Consider the following 16,318-nt stretch of genomic DNA (forward strand, 5'->3'; position numbering starts at 1 on the left):
ATAGACACTTATAACACTTAAAACAATCTGAGCCTGTCTGTGGCTAAAATAAGCACTTTAGTGAAACTATTTTGCCGTGGACAATTACCCATTCGATTACATTGCAGCAGCTGTCTGCTGGTGCCGGGTACACCGGTCTTGCTCAATACTGCACTCATTCCAAAGACTTTTGTTCCTATCAATCTTTTACACCCAAAATACATGGAAAAATAAGGCCCGGATTCATAAATACCGAAGTCATGCTTTAATGATGCTTCAACTCATAATAGAGACAGAGTCTCTTCATATCCAGAAATAAGCAAGTGTTCAGTTGTTTGGTCTTTAGTTTACATAAAGTAGGAGGACAGTTGTGCTGTAAATGTTGAATTGCACTGCACTGCAAACAAACCTATAATCTGACCTCCTTCAAAAATGTATTTGCAGGAGCTACACTGCATGTATAAGAAAAAAAAAAAGACAAATACTAGTTACAATGAGCAAAGTAAGTATGTGCATAATTCATGAAGTACAAATGTTAGGAACCAGGGACACTGGATTTCTTTTGACCACTAATATAAAACTATTGTATAGCAAGAAAAGCAGAGAGGTTTTTAGGAGGAAGAGAATTGTGGACTGGGTGAAAGATGAAGGTGAGAACACTATGCAGAGCAATAAACTGCTGTTCGTGACATGCTGAAGGGTCTGATTCACATTGGAGTTAGAATGGACTGATAGCCTTGCTTAGTGGTGAAGACACTTCACTTTCGAGGACCATTCACTCACCCCCTGTCCTCAGCACTGCTGATTTAAAATTAAAGGTCCTAAACACCTGCACAGGTGTTTACATTTATTTTGGCTCAGTCACTGATCCATCTCTTTTGCTTATGCAAAGTTAAACTAACTGAACTTTTACATGAGGTTCTCCAGTGTCCAGCCAGTTTGAGAGACAGGATGCAAATGACCTCTCATTCAGGAGATACTGCTTGTTTAAATTCTTTCTTGCTTTTTTTGCTAATTTTATATGATAAAGTCTTCACAGCAAAATAATACAAATGTCAGAGAAGGTCTGCTCACCACTGCAAGGACACAGCAGAAGTAATGAGTCAAATGTTTGATGAATAAAATTTACAAGGCTTGTGGACTGCTAGCCATGCTAGCCCCCACTGTTTATGTTTGCAGCCCCACCCATGCTACTTCCTGTGCCCCTGCTTTTTGCCTCGTGAGTGAATTTCACCAGGCAGATCTTAGTTTGGTTGCAGCTTCAGGCTATGTGGGCATGTGCTTGTTTGACTCACTTAACCATTAGTTTTACAACTGGTTTAGGGCAGGCCAACTTGTAACTTTATCACTCTGTCAGTACTGTATATGGAGTTTGCTGGCCTCTCATAATTCCCAACATACTGTACTATAAACATGATCTGTATTAAAAAGGTTTTATGATTCAATAATAGGTAAAACTGAAAATAAATGTAAATAACAGCTTCATGCCAGAATAGCTTACAACTTGCAGTATATGCTTCTGTTAGCAAGTGTAGTGTAGTTACTCATTAGGTATTGGATTGGTTATATATTAAAATATACATGGTCACAACTCCCCTCCATCACTTGATTGAGAGCTCCCTTCAACCACTCAGTGGGGAGGCGCTGCTCTAGGCAGCTATTTTCACTGGTGTTGAAAGAGTCTTAATTTGGGGCACTGGTAGTGGGTCTCATGAAAATGCACTGAGTATTCTTAATAGGACCCCGAGGTGGCGGGTACCATTGAGGTGATACTCTACTGTTATATGATAAGAGGGTGGGGTTGTCTAGTGTGACATTTTGTCAGAGGAAGCAGAATTTCTAGTAGCACCCCTGTGTGTAAAACCTTGTAGGCTTCTTAATTCATTACCAGCCACAGAAAGAAATGGGAAGACTACAGTCAGAGGTTATATTCAATGGCAAGCCTGTATGGTTAAGTAAGACAAATTAAATTAAAGAAATCATATGTGATTTATACTTAATAGAACATCAAATTATGTTATAACTTCTTGTACTAAACTATCACTGCTGTTGAAACATTAAAAGCATTACTTACTATGTGCTGGAGTATTCCCTCTGAGAATCACTGGCCAAATTGTAGATCTGAGATTTGAGAAGTCTGAAAAAAAGAGAAACTTTAAGACACTGCACAGAGTAAAATTTTATAATCAAAGTATTGTAAAGCTGTAGAAAAATGAGACCTCAGCTCCTGACACCTTTCTCATGCAGAGGTTTTCTGTAAGAGCTTTTATTAGTTGGTCTGAAACACAGTGGGAGCACAGCAGAAATGGAAAGACAGGGCTGCTTCTGCCTGTAAGCAATTGGCTACCTGCTGAGGGTATGCGCTTGTACTGAGAAAATGACTTAATAGATACCACATGGAGACATATCAGAGCAATGTAGTGTTTTTTTCATCTTAAGCTTCAAACTATGCACAGTTTTTATACATATATATCCTGAGGTCTTTATGAAGAACAGTAAAAAAAAAAGATCAAAAGATGTCAAGTTGGAAAGGTGCTAATGTGTGTGATCACATTAATCGTCTGACAGCATCTCACTTTCAGCGGTTAGTCCATTATGATTCACACTGATGTGAGGTCTAGGTGTCAGGTGTCATAATTTAATTGTGTTGTTTTCTATTTCTCAGGGATACTTGAGAGACTGGAAAGCAGAGTAATACAGAGGAGTCCACCTCTGCTCTCTCTCACTCCCTCTCTCTTTCTCTCCCCCTCTCTCTCCGCTTAATTGGAGACACTGGGGGTTCACATCACTTTTCACTTTAATCTTGACCTTAGAAGATAAACCACTGATAAAGATGAGAATCATTATCTGCCCAGAGAATTCAAGGAATAATTTCCTCAGCTCATGTTCTGTTCATTAATGGGAAAGCACTTTTGTAGTGGAGGATATCTTGAATTTGCAGACATGCTGTAAGATCTATGACAGATCAGGCTGTTGTCAGAAACTGTGTGCTGTCTGGACAATTATTTTTTAGAAAAAGGATGCTTTTAACAATATTTGGAAATTACATTTGCCAACTTCTAAACAGTTGTTTAGAATGGTCTCAGCAGGTGGGCTATCTCCACTAAAACAATATTGAAAATCTGAAACATGACTACACATGACTCCTGTGAGCGCTCAGTCTGATGAAGTTGTCAAATTAGACCTCCTCTGAGAAACACTTCCATCAATTACTCAACAGAATAAAAAAAAATTCCCAGTAAGGCTGCAGACTATCAAAAAACAATGATAAATGTTTGCCCCACATTTTATCAATAAATTATTAAAGTTTGAGCTCTGATGTTCTGAGGAGAAACAAAAGATCAAAAACTCATTTAACCTTTAACTGACCATTTGCTAATAATAACGGAGGCAGATTTATCACTGGAAATTCTAAGTAATTTTCAAACCAGTAGGCCTCTGATTTCAAATGGTGGTAGACAAAAGCAGGCTTCTCATTTACAACTCTGACTGGCAGATGTTATCATTAAGCTAATGCTGACTTCATGAGATAGTTGGAGATGCCATCGTCAAGACTCTTTTCAAGATGATTTGTTTTGAAATACAAAAAAAAAAAAAAAATGTAAAAGAGGTATTAAATAGGCACTTTACATATGGATATTGTGCTAACAGACTGAGTAAACTACTTGGGCAAAAAGTCAGCATCCTCACCAGCTGATGATATAACATGGAAATAGCTAAAATAGCTAAATAGCTAACATTGCTCAGTGAAAAGCTAATTGTTCTGAGTGCTACCAAGGGAAAAGGTAAGATCACACTGTTAATACATTCTAACATATTCTTGGTGACCTGCTTGACTGACATACTTGTTTGTATTTTCAAACAACATATTTGCACTTTCAACCCTTCAAGAGAAACAAAATGCTATCTCACATAATATTGGCTGGGGTTGTTGGAGTGTAAACTTCCCCAAACCAAAGAGCGGGACAGAGCTGCTAACATTAGCCTACTCTCTGATATAGTAGCAGGAACATACAATGGAAGTGCTAATGGAGAACAGAGCTTTTTTAATGTCAGTCCAGTATTTTTGAGGGTAAAAAGAGAAACCACCACCCAAACTCTTTATAATACATGTATAATATATGTATATAATACAGAGTATCACTATCATAACAGCCCAATGACTACCCATTCAACATGTCAAGAAATCAAGATTGACAGACCTGTCACATCAGTCAGAGGTTGTTAACCTCTGACTGGACAATCACTGCTTGGGGTAAGGGTTTAGCAAACTTTCCACAACTATGTTTTCCCAGCTTTGATACTTTATAAAAACCATACAATGTTACATATATATTATGAACAATCAATGGCTGTATGCCAGTCTCATTTTACAGAGCATTTCTGAAAGCATCCTCAAACCCTACTACTTGGGCTTGGCATCATACAGTATGTGCCTGTTTGAAGGAAATACTAGCATTGCGCATGAGAGAGGCCACTGACTGCCTTCCATCAAGGACAAAGTCACCTTCCTCTGGAGGAGAATCCATTCCTCTGAGACACACTGTGGCTTGTGAGTCTACCGCCAGAACTAGGTCAGCTCACCTCTTTGCTGGAAGTTATACTATTATTTCCTTAATGTTGTCTCTCTCCCAGTATGTGACTTTCCTTGTGATTGACTTGTTTGGTGTATTCTCCAGCCACTGCTGGTGACACAACCACCAACAAACATTTGTGGCACAGAACAGCAATTTAGCAGCTATGGGTGCTGTTGTAACAGGCAGACAGATTAAGCTACACATGTTTGCTTCTGCACACAATTTTTGAAGGGTCTGTGTGACAAATTTGATGTATTGTCAGGAGAGGAAAAACCTTTAAAATACCCTTATGGATTATATCAGCATTCTTGAAAACATATATAGAAAAACAATTGGGCAAAAACATGGATATCTGTAACATTTAGCAATTTTTGTTTGATGTGATGGTGTAAAATACAGTTTTTTTTTGTCCAACTGTGCTGAATATGACATACATAATTCATTTATGGCTCTTTATGGTGTCAGAGGATGCTTTATTACCATGACTTACTAATGCCACGAATGGGTTAAGCATCACATTAGATCATCACAAATTTGGTCACGACTGATACACAGTTAGGACAGTTTTGAATCACTAAAACTAAAACATCACTCTGAATCATTAAAACAAAGATCTAATGAACACATTACCATCTGTCCTTCTTGCAAATTTAGCCTCCAAATCAGTAAATAAATAAATTCAAAGAACCAAATCTGCAAACAGTAAACCTACTGGGGACCAGTGCATGGAAAAAAAAATTCTGATACTGAGTTCATAACACTATCTGGATTTAAAGAAAGGGGAGAATGTGACTGTACTGCATGTATTTCTCTTGACTGCCTATACGTCTGGCTTAAGAAGCTGCAGGTGGTGTTTTAATTATTTCTTCCCTTTCTTAATCACTTATTTTGAAAGCCCTGTCTGCTCATCGATATCAGAGAAATGAATGTTATGTCTTAAAATGTTCCTTCCTCAGGTCCTCTTCAAACTGTCAATAACAAGCTGGGAAGGAGGGCTCCTCGGCCATCCTCAGTGCTGCTGATGGATATGCTCACACCTCCAAGAGGTAAACAGCATTGATTCTGTCCCACTATCACCTCTAATTTGCTTCCAGCCTCTGCACAATAAGCTCCTTTATGACTAATCACACCCATTTACAGGACTGATACAAGGCATTTTTTTATTTTCAGAAGTGTGCCTGAAGCTCTCAGACACACTGTGTCAGTATTGAAATGTTTCTGGGCTGTCACATCTCACCACTTCCTTAGCCTTAATGTGATCGATTGGGACGGCTACAGAGCCATAACATGCTCCTCTACAGAACACTTTTATAGTAACATTTAAGGGCCAGTTGAACCCTACTTCCCCTGGGCCATTAAATGAAAAACTGGACCTCAAGTGGATCTCTGAGTCTGGTCCATCCCTGAGCTTACAGGCACGTTAATGACAGAAATTGTACATGTCAGTACTACCAGAGAGCCCAAGGATTAAATAATGTGCATGTAATAGTGAGATCTGAGGTCTTGGCCTTGATGTGCTAAGAACATTTGCAATACCACTTTAATGACGAAAGGAAAGAGCCGAGTCTGAGACTCTTGCCTTAGAGGACATGTCAGGCCTTTCATGGGAACCATTTTTAATTGCAACCAAAAATGTCTATTAGTGAAGTCTCCCTTAGGCAGATATTGTATCATTATAGAGGTCAAACTGTTAGGTTGGAATATATCATTGGAAAGATTTTATCAATATATCATTGTTGTTGCTATTGTTATTAAAATTTTTATTATTGTAGTCATACCAGTTATTTTAAGTTGTGAAATTGGTGAAACTGTGAAATCATTTACTTAATATCTATTGCAAAGGTTAAGTGGTGTCATTTTTCAATGCAAATATTTGTTGTTTTTGCATTGCAAATAATTGTGGCACTGCAGTTATTTGTCAGGTTAACCTTCTGACAGTTTCATCAAACCCATTGTCAGATATAGAACAAACTGCTGATGATCTTTGTTGAAGATATAACCCAAAGATACTATGTAATATTTTGGCTATTAGCTAATACATATATCAGTAGTTTGTCACATTTCTCTTTAACCTGCCTAACACCTACAGTCATCATATATTTCAAATGTAGTTTTAAACTGCTTTGTCTCATATTCAGACATTATTCTTGATCACATTCAAACTTGCAAAATTGTGCTCAAATCCACCATATGAAGACACATGGTGTTGGTTTACCTTTTCATGTGAGATTTCTTAATATATTTAAAATTATAAACACTGAACAGTAAAACAAATGTCAGTAAATTCCATGAATTCAATTCGAATCCTTATTTAGATCTTGTTATTACATCCATTTATGTGGACTGACTGGAACACACAAGATGGCATTAGCCCTAACAGTGGTAGCAGACGGCCCATGGGGCATGTTTGCCAGATTTAAGACTTAGAAAGAACTGACACACACAAATAAATTTGGACAGTGTCGCTTTAACATCTGAGAACACTATTTAACTCATCCCATCTCAGGAAGTTTTCACACTTCACACTTCATTAACCTCTAGGGCACAGATTCCCTGGGAAGTCGAGGAAGGAAAATGCTTGACTTTTTCATATAAATCACCACCAAGCGGTAAGCCCCCAATGACAACATTTACATGCACACAGTATTCCAGATAATAGCTGATATTCCGGTTAAGGTTCGATTCGGTAAATGCTGCTTATATGCGCCTTCACGTCTCGATCACAAATATCCATGTATATGTGCATAAACAAAATATTCCAAACAATACTGTGGAAAGCAAGCTCACACTAATCGCAAAAAAACAGCAATAATTGGGATAAAGATGAAGTTTACTTGTCTCAGTGTTGCAGATTAAACTGACATATGCCAGCTACCAAAGCAAGTGTTTACACAGTAGCCTAACACTGACATGGATCCCAGTTAAATTTTCATTTTTTGTTGACTGGTGTGTAAAGAGCTATACAGAATTTTCAAATTTTTACCAGGTAGAGGCAGCTTTTAGATTAAGAGTTGTTACTGAATACAGATATGAGGTTTGCTAGTGCCAGCGCATGAAAAGAATACCACAGGTATCCCTATTAAAATGCCAGTTTTCATTGGGAAAATGTGTTGAATTGAGACATGAGATGTCTACCATGATTTTGGCCCATTAATTACAAAAATAAAAAAAATTATAATAATACTCGTCAAGATGCTATTTAGGATCAACCTAAGGCCTAACCTGATGATATTTTTGTTACATTTAATTGCTTTATGGTTTGTTGTTTCCTCAGTATATTAAAAAAAAAGTTTAATAGCTTTTAATGAGACCAGAGATTCAGCGATGGAGGATTGTAATATTTAATAGAGACAAATAACCAAAGGTGTTAATTGCAGGTTCATTTTTGTAATGTTGATTCATTATTGGTATGATGTCGCACAATATGACATACTGTGCATCATATGTAGATTGATAAGTTTGATGCAGTGATGTGTTTCACTGTTAAGCTTTACATCAGAAAAAAATTCCCAAATGTATAAAATAAAACCATTTTCTATCAATCATTATTTAAGGCAGCAGAATTTCTAAAGCAATAGTGCAATAATAATCATATCTGTATCAAACTGAATTACTGCCCAGACCTAGTATACCATATGCATGAGATACAAGCTGAAGGTGGAGATGTTGGTGAAAACAGCTTTCTATACTCATGGACAGCACCTCTCTGGATAAAAGCCACAATACCCCCCTGCACTGACACGGACTATCGCAACTGGATGTTCTGTGGCATCACTCAAGGAATTTCATAAATTAACTTTTTGACAGTTTCTGTAAACCCACACTATGTTCTCTGGAAGTAAAGTGCGCACTACAGAAGCAGCCAATATTTACCTGTTTTTTGGAGATAGTGGCTTATGCCATTTGTGTTGACAGAGAAATTTGTGGTTGCCTATGTAGGTGCTCATAGTATCTGCCCACATCCAACTTGTGATTGGACGACTCTCCAACCATCTCAGCTTGCAGAGTGAGGGTGTTTCATTTACTGTTGCCTTAAGCTCTCTTTCCATATCACCTTATAACTGACAAATGTGCAAACAAAAGGAAACACAGTATACAACCAACAAAAGACTTGACTCAGTGGTTGCAAAGGGGCAGGGACAACTATGAATATCTTGACATTTCTCTGTTTCAAGTTATAGCTGGTGTATCAAGTGGTGATAGAAATTGTTACTCTCTTCGACTAAATGTCTTAAATCAAGCACTGCTAACTTACCAAACTAGCTGTTTCGGTTAAGAATGAATCTTGCTATGTCTTTATGTTCCCATGCTAGTGCTGCGCACTGTAGGCTGGCTTCTATGAGCTGAGTGGTACAACAATCACTTTTTGTTGCTCCATTTGATGGCTCATCTGAACACATTTAACCCCATCAATGCCATAATGTCCACAATCCATATAGGTGGCAACATTGAATGGCCAACCACAATGCCATTCTAAGCTCCTATAGCATGTTGAGCTTCAGAGCTGGCACATTTTGACATCAGACTTTGTGTCCATCGCATAGACAAGCAAAGTAAACATTCAGATTCAATCTGAATGCACCTTTTTGGGTAACAGCTTGCTAAACTTTGACCAACTGTGTAGATACTTCAAACTGCTCCTTTTTTTTAAACTTTCTGCCCAACTGCAGTCAATATGATGGTTTCTGAGAATATGTAACCCCCCTAAATCTGCTACCAGTCCTGTGCTGTTCTGAGAAGTCCACATGGGACATTGCTCTGGAGCTGTGTCCTCTTCTTCCCTGGATCACAGCAGTGTCTTGCCTTGGATGATGCTTCTACAGGCCTTTGGGATGTGGTTATTGAACAAAAGATAGTTTCTGAGGCTGAGGATGTTCCTCCTCCAGGGTTCTTCTTCTGAGCTACATGCAGCCTGGTGGTGATTCACATAGATCCAGCAAGAAAGCATCAAAGGCATTATAGGGTTATTGAACTATGAAATCCCATACTGAGACCTCTAGAACTGAAGTTACCTGGCTGCACTAATTTGCCCACTGCTGCGAGTAGTAACTTGTTCCTGCTTGGACAGATAAATGGCATAAGCAGAAAACCACCTCTCCTTTCTCATCACCAAGAACCAGAATCCTGCAGGTGTATGGTGGTTTTAGGGATGGCTCAGGCCTTTTGACTCTCAAAACATGATTGTGCAAAACAGTCCACATGAATATCTGCACCTAGAGCAGGAGTGAGAGCAAAGGTGGTTTCCTAACTTGTCCTTAGATGCATACAGTTAAAAACAAAACTGCTGTGCTCCAGTGCTGAAATTCTTGAGTCTGGAATGTCCATCTAGGATCCTATTTTTTTTTTTTTTACCTAACCTTTGCCTGTTTCATGGTCTTGTTTCTTATGATATTCTGCCCTCTAAATGATGGAAAGGTTCCTCTTCATTGTGACATGAAGGACTAGTGTTAGTGTTCCCTCACTTTGTCTCCTGCCTCCTTGAAAAGCTGTTTCAAGGGCCTAAGCTCCTGCCTCAGTTGGCTAATCATAGCTACTGGTCATTGCGTACTCTACCAAACCCTTTTAGAAGAGAGGCCGATTGCTGTTATTGCCTGGAGTTTTCTGTCAGTGTCACTCTTCCCTCTTGGATTGGGGATTGCTTTCACATTCTTGTTGAACTAAAGCCACTCCCAGACTGATACCCCAACTCCACCTATATCTCATACTCTCGTTTAGCTACGAGCACATGGAGGGTCTAGTCTGATTATGTGCTGTCTCATGTTCTGGCAGGTCCTGGATCTCACTGTTGAAGTTGTATCCGTGTGATTAATCCGCAAGCTCTTCACCAAGCGTGTCATCTTGGCCTTGTGGCAGCTTGTTGCTGGTCATGTGGGTTATTCTCGATAGCTCCACAGCCATGTCTCGAAAAAATTTAATTCCTATGCATCTCATGCAACATTAATGACATTGTAGGAAGTAGGAGTGTGGAGGTTGGGGAGGTGGATAGACATTTAAAATGTTCAACTCCAAGCTAGCATTTATGTCCCATCTGAGAATTTAACCATGACCAAATTCTCTACCTGACCTTTACTAAGTGCTTTTTAGTTAGGTGTATTATTTTCGTAATGAATATATGTTGAAAGTGAACATTTTCTAGATATGTTCAACATGAACATTTTATCTACTATACTGATTAAGAGCAAGAACTGCATCATGTTTTTTCTCAAAATGTATTTTGCCAGTGCACAACAGTTGCATCTGAACATTTGAAGGACTTGGAGGATCCATATGCTGGTGGTGCAGTTACCACAGTTCATACATACCTGTAAAGAAAGTGTGCACCATCAATTTAAAAACTGGAATCTAGAGTACCACATGCTGATGTTGTACAAAGGACTGAAGAGGCCACCAGAAGGATATCTGAAGACTCTAAATACATCATCTACATGTGGGCAATAGTCTGCCAATTAGCCTACACAAACATGAAAATGGAGCCAATTAGAAACCATGTATTTCATTGTAAATTGTTTCGACCATATTCTTTCAAAAATAGAATCACGAGAGAAGGTGCTAATTGGTTTGCTTACGTAGACAGATATGTATAGACTTGCATGTATAGATATATTGCCTTACAACGTTGTATTAACATTTCTATATATTAATGCAAGACATTATTATTCTCATAACTTATGTGTTAACAGAACCATAGTTTCAAAATAACACAAATCTTATGTCTACTCTTAAAAAGAGCACATGCCACCAGTTTTAATTATCAGCAACAGAAGACTGACCTCTCAGACGTCATTTAAAGGCACCTGAGAAGATGTTGCAGACCTCTTTCACATTCCTCTCTGCCATTCAAAGTGAGCAGTCATGTAAGCTATAAGATAATGCTTACCACACTGCCAGACAAAAGTCAGCAGCCTTTCTAGTAAGTGAGGCTTGTAGTGGCTTAAATATGTCATTTTCTTTGCCCATTTGCTGCTTCATTTTTGAATGTCAGTCATCAAGAAGATATTTGATTTTAAACTATACCTTTAATGTACAGCCTACCCTCGACAAGCTATACCAACTGTACATACAGTAAGTTCCAAGGCTACCCTAACAAGGGCATTTGGACTCACCACACAGTGAAATACATCCCAAACTGGGTGTGTTTATCTGGTTTATTATTCTATTTATCTCACATTGAGATGTGGACTGATGTTTTCAAGTCACAAATTCACCTAGCCGAATCAGTATGCAAGCTTCAGGTAGAGAAATCGTGCAAGACTTGATAGCTATGACAATCTGGGACAATTGCTGTCAAATTGCTCCTCAAAATTAGCCATTACTTAAGTACTTTTATACGGTCTTCCAAGAATTCATGATACTAAGATACTGTAGTAGAACGTCAGAAAGGGACATCGTAAAACTTGCTCAAATATCACTTCACATCTCTTCAAACATTTGACACATGATGACTTCACCATAGTTTTCTGAGAGGAGGAAGCTGTCAGGTTTAAGTCCTAAAGACAATGAACCATCAGAGGGTAATTTTTTCATTTGCTTTTAAATCTATGTCCAAACACATCTGCTACAGTTGCCTTATAAGACCCTCTCACCCTTAAACCACCAAGACTTTTTTCCTACACATAATCTGATCAGATTTTTTCTAATATTTTCTTTTCCCTTTAAATTGTTAGGTTGTGTAATCCAAAAGCACAATAAAAGTCACTTTAGATAATGAGGCCAGACAGGTAGCAACAGGTGTGACCACTTTGAAAAGACTCCTCTAACCTCTCACGTCATCATACAAGAATGCAAGGGCACTTATTGTGAAGAGGAGTCTAATATGTAATCCTTCCCTACAGCTATTCCAAGACAATATGGAGCCGGCATAATGCAGAAATGTGTAATATTTAATGAGAAAGACATTTTTAAAAAGAAAGAGGGAAATGATGTGTTATTGCACTTAGGAAAACTACCAGCCCCTCCTCATTCTTCAACTTCAAAGTAAAAAGACAATTGTAATTGTTTGATTACTCACTGAGAGACAGTATACTGTATTGTCACGTTTTGCTAACACTAGTTCTCAAACTTTAACATTAAAGTTTCTGTTTCTCTGTTTTTGTTTGTAGGCCACTCTCTTACACTTACAATATGAGGGAAAAAGCTATCAAAAATAGAAAATGTGTGAATATAACAACAGTAATCAGCCTCTAAAGCAAGTTTAGAAATAGATTTTTGCCCTTTTGCCAATATCTATCTTTTTAACCTCATAGAATCTGTTCACAGAATGTGGTCTCTCATTGTTCCCTCATTACTATTATATTTTTATCTTTTACTCTTAGGTCACATTTCTCACACCACAAGTAATCAGTAAATGCAGTGTTCTGTATGGTCAATCATTTTAGCCTCAATGTTGTAGATCTGAAATGCACTTGTTTGAGATATTTGTTCAATTTTAAAGAGCTTTTTTTTAAGGAAGGTAATGTGGAATACCTTATTTATCAGAAAGCTGACATCTGTACTGTCATGACAATTGGTGTATCATGTCACTACAGCAGCTGGTCAACTCTGATGCAAAGTAATAATAAAAAAGCTAAACTTGTATCCTTACTTATATCTCAGTGCATACCAGCACCCCACAGTATATGATGAAATAGTTTTTTTCCTCCCATTTCCATTGTATGCCATGTGTTTTCCTGTGTGTTGTGAATTGTTTTCATAACTGAAGGAGATTTACTCAGTACACAAAGTTTGTGGAAACCATTACTTACATCATAGGCATTATGATATTTTACATCAACATAAATAAAGATGTGATATTTTGAGCTTACTGAAGCAGATATGTTCAGACTTTTTAAGTCAGCTATCCAGGGTAAAAATAAATTAAATATATCTTTACATTTTGTGAGCTTAGCTGTTATTTGAAAGTCATCAACCCCCCCAAAAAACAGCTTGATTTTTGTCAGTGAAAATTAAAGACAAAATCAAAGTGCAGATGGTTGAATGGGCTGTAAGGTCAATTCATCTTTTTTAGCATCTTCTTTAGACCAAGTACAATTTTAATGAATCTTTAAATTCGCCTAAATTTGAGTTCTGGATTTTTTTTCTTCGCGTTGACAGCACACAGAAACCTGAGGTGCGAATATTGAAGTGTTATTAACTACATTTTGATTAGAGGGGATTTTTTTCGCGAAACACTCTGAGATAATTAAAATTATTTTAAGGATCGTCCAGAAATCAATGCAGATGGTAATTTCAGGCTTATCCCAGGTATGCACAGGAAAGATAAGAATGATTAAATCCACCGGCGCATTAATGAGTATGAGATGTAAAATAATCCTAAAAGGCATGGCAGAGTTGCTGCAGGAGAAGCCAAATGTCAAGTGCCATTTTATTTTATAGAGGACCCCCCCCCCCCCCCCCCTTTTTTTTTTTTTTTTTAAAGGGACACGGTTCTTTCTTATCCAAACTGAGCCTTCAGAGCCTCTAAGATCTCATACAGCAACACAAAGCGCACAAGAGTAGCCTGTGCAGACAGACGGATTTATGGCGAGAACACAGGTTGTCCATTTGAGTTGATTTGAGCGTGAAACTTGTAAAAATACTCACTGTCACAGTTGTTTTGAAAATTCATTAGAGCAATTGTGAAATAGCCTAGACTATGACACTCCACATGATAACGAGAAAACATTATTAACACATATATTTTTGTGTTGTGTAAAGTGTTTCCTTGAAGTAAAGGTTAGAGCAGTTTTTATAATAAAAAAAATTTCATTATGGATAATAATCCATTTCTGCAATAAATGCAAATAGCACAATTCTACATTTAAGATCCGGTGCAGTAAAAGAGATCAATTTATGTCTAATCTGACTCAGTTTACTTGGATATAATATGGAAAATAAACCAATATGATGCCTGTGATGGAAGCTGCTATAGAAACATTTGGTTAGTCATTTAGCTTGAAAATGAGAGGCTTATTTCTGAAGACGCTGCAGCTCGTATGCTGCAAATGAGAGGCTCTCAATATCATGGCCATAATTAATTGCGCAAATTTGTTTCTATTAAATAAAACTAACACATACTGAGAAAACTCTATTAGCCTTAATTAAGCTTGATATCCTAATTTAGGGAAATGTGTCGTTGAAAACAAGCCGTTTTGGTTGATTTTTTTCTCTGTCTTTCTCCGATAGTGAAAAGCCTACCAGCTTTCTGCCTTTGGGCTGCTTTTCCTCCTTTGAGAGTTGGAAATGAGAAATGGAAATGGAAATACCAGGAGGTGCTAAATTAGCTGCCTGATCTGCACTTATTGCCGCATACAGGCCCCTATTACTTTGCCAATCTGTGCCTCTCTTTTAGCATTCCGGGCATGGAGAAGCTTCGAGATAGCAGATTTATCAAATGGGAAAATGAATGCATGATGATCAGTTAAATTGAAAATCAGCGTCTGCATGACAGCCCGACCTGACACCTCCGTAATTAGAAAGAAAAATGATGGCGTCCGATGCATAATAGAGCAAAAACAATTTACACTCTCCCATAATGATCCGGCGTTCAAATTGAAAATTTCTCCGGGTATAAATTGAATTCATAAAGTATGATTCATGGACGACACATCTCCTGGAGGCTGCCTGGGCATATCGATTGATAGTTTGTCTTGAATCATGCAGCGTGCAGCTCTCAGGCAAGAAAAGCTTAACTACTTAAGCAAATCGCTAATTTCACCTTAAGGCCACCAATGTGCAGCCAGCGATACTCCTATTCAGTGTGCTAATGAATTATGGATGAACTGGGCAGACGTCCCAAATAGCCTAAGAGTAGCATGGAAAAATACACACCGAAGAATCTTAGGGGTTATTTCAAATTGGCCCCGGTTATCCTACAGTTTAGTAAATACACCTTGTATCTCTGGATTTCTAAAGAATTGACAACCTATGAATTTAGCAATTCCGCTCTTGAGTAGGGTCAAAAATATTCCTATAATTCAACAATGAAAATATTTGGGCTGTTGTAGCGAAATAAAACTGGAAGTGCCCTGGAAACTTCAGTTAATAGGAAATTAAAAATCATTTAAACTCACTGGTGACTAGGATATTATTGAAAACTTATAGATACATCACAGAAGATAATACAAATAAATAAACAGCACAAAGTACGTTAGGAGCATCTATAATCTCAGCACTGTAAGCACCATGCAGACACCTCTAACCCCACAGCCCAAGCAGGCCCTAATCTCCTGCATGTTCACTGTGTGTGCCATGTTGGCTGCGTCTGCCCCTGCCCCCCACACCAACCTAATAAGACATTGCTTCCTAGAGCAAACAGCTGCATGGGTCGAAATTTATGTAAATATTTTGAAAGGGGACACTGGCTCAGAAATTCATTTGCGCCGGCTCAGACGTAAAGCTCACCCCTCTGATTATTTTCAATTTATTTGCAAATCAAGACCCAAAGAGAACACTAAAAAGGGGGCTTGTGGGTTTTAACAAGGAGCTATGGGCAGCTCCACATATAGCTGGACTGGATGTTGTTTTTGTTTTTGTCTTAAGATATTTTTTCTGTTATTACACGCCACACACATGCAGCCTCGACATTTCTTCTTTGGGTCGACTGTGATATTGTGGTCAACGCTGCTAATATTGCAAAAGGGAGCAGATGTCCCAGATCCTGCGCGGCTTCCCTGGGGACCACCAACCCTATTAGAACAAATGTGTTCTGCTATTGTAAATAGGCACGTTTGCCTCAGCCCGTCCTATTACAGCCGACGCATGATCAATAGGCTGATAACACAGAA

At 38.1% G+C, this 16,318-nt stretch overlaps 1 long non-coding RNA gene across 1 annotated transcript in view; it reads right to left on the bottom strand.

Moving 5' to 3' along the window:
• Window positions 1-2,052: 2,052 nt before the first annotated feature.
• The window catches only part of LOC108903019 (uncharacterized), a 28,322-nt gene continuing 14,056 nt past the window's right edge, over window positions 2,053-16,318 (bottom strand). Inside the window, exon 3 of the long non-coding RNA XR_001964178.2 lies at window positions 2,053-2,116. This is a non-coding gene — a long non-coding RNA (uncharacterized LOC108903019). The remainder of the gene's footprint in view (window positions 2,117-16,318) is intronic.

The sequence above is a fragment of the Lates calcarifer genome, linkage group LG11, assembly GCF_001640805.2.
Source record: "Lates calcarifer isolate ASB-BC8 linkage group LG11, TLL_Latcal_v3, whole genome shotgun sequence".
Lineage (NCBI taxonomy): Eukaryota > Metazoa > Chordata > Actinopteri > Centropomidae > Lates > Lates calcarifer.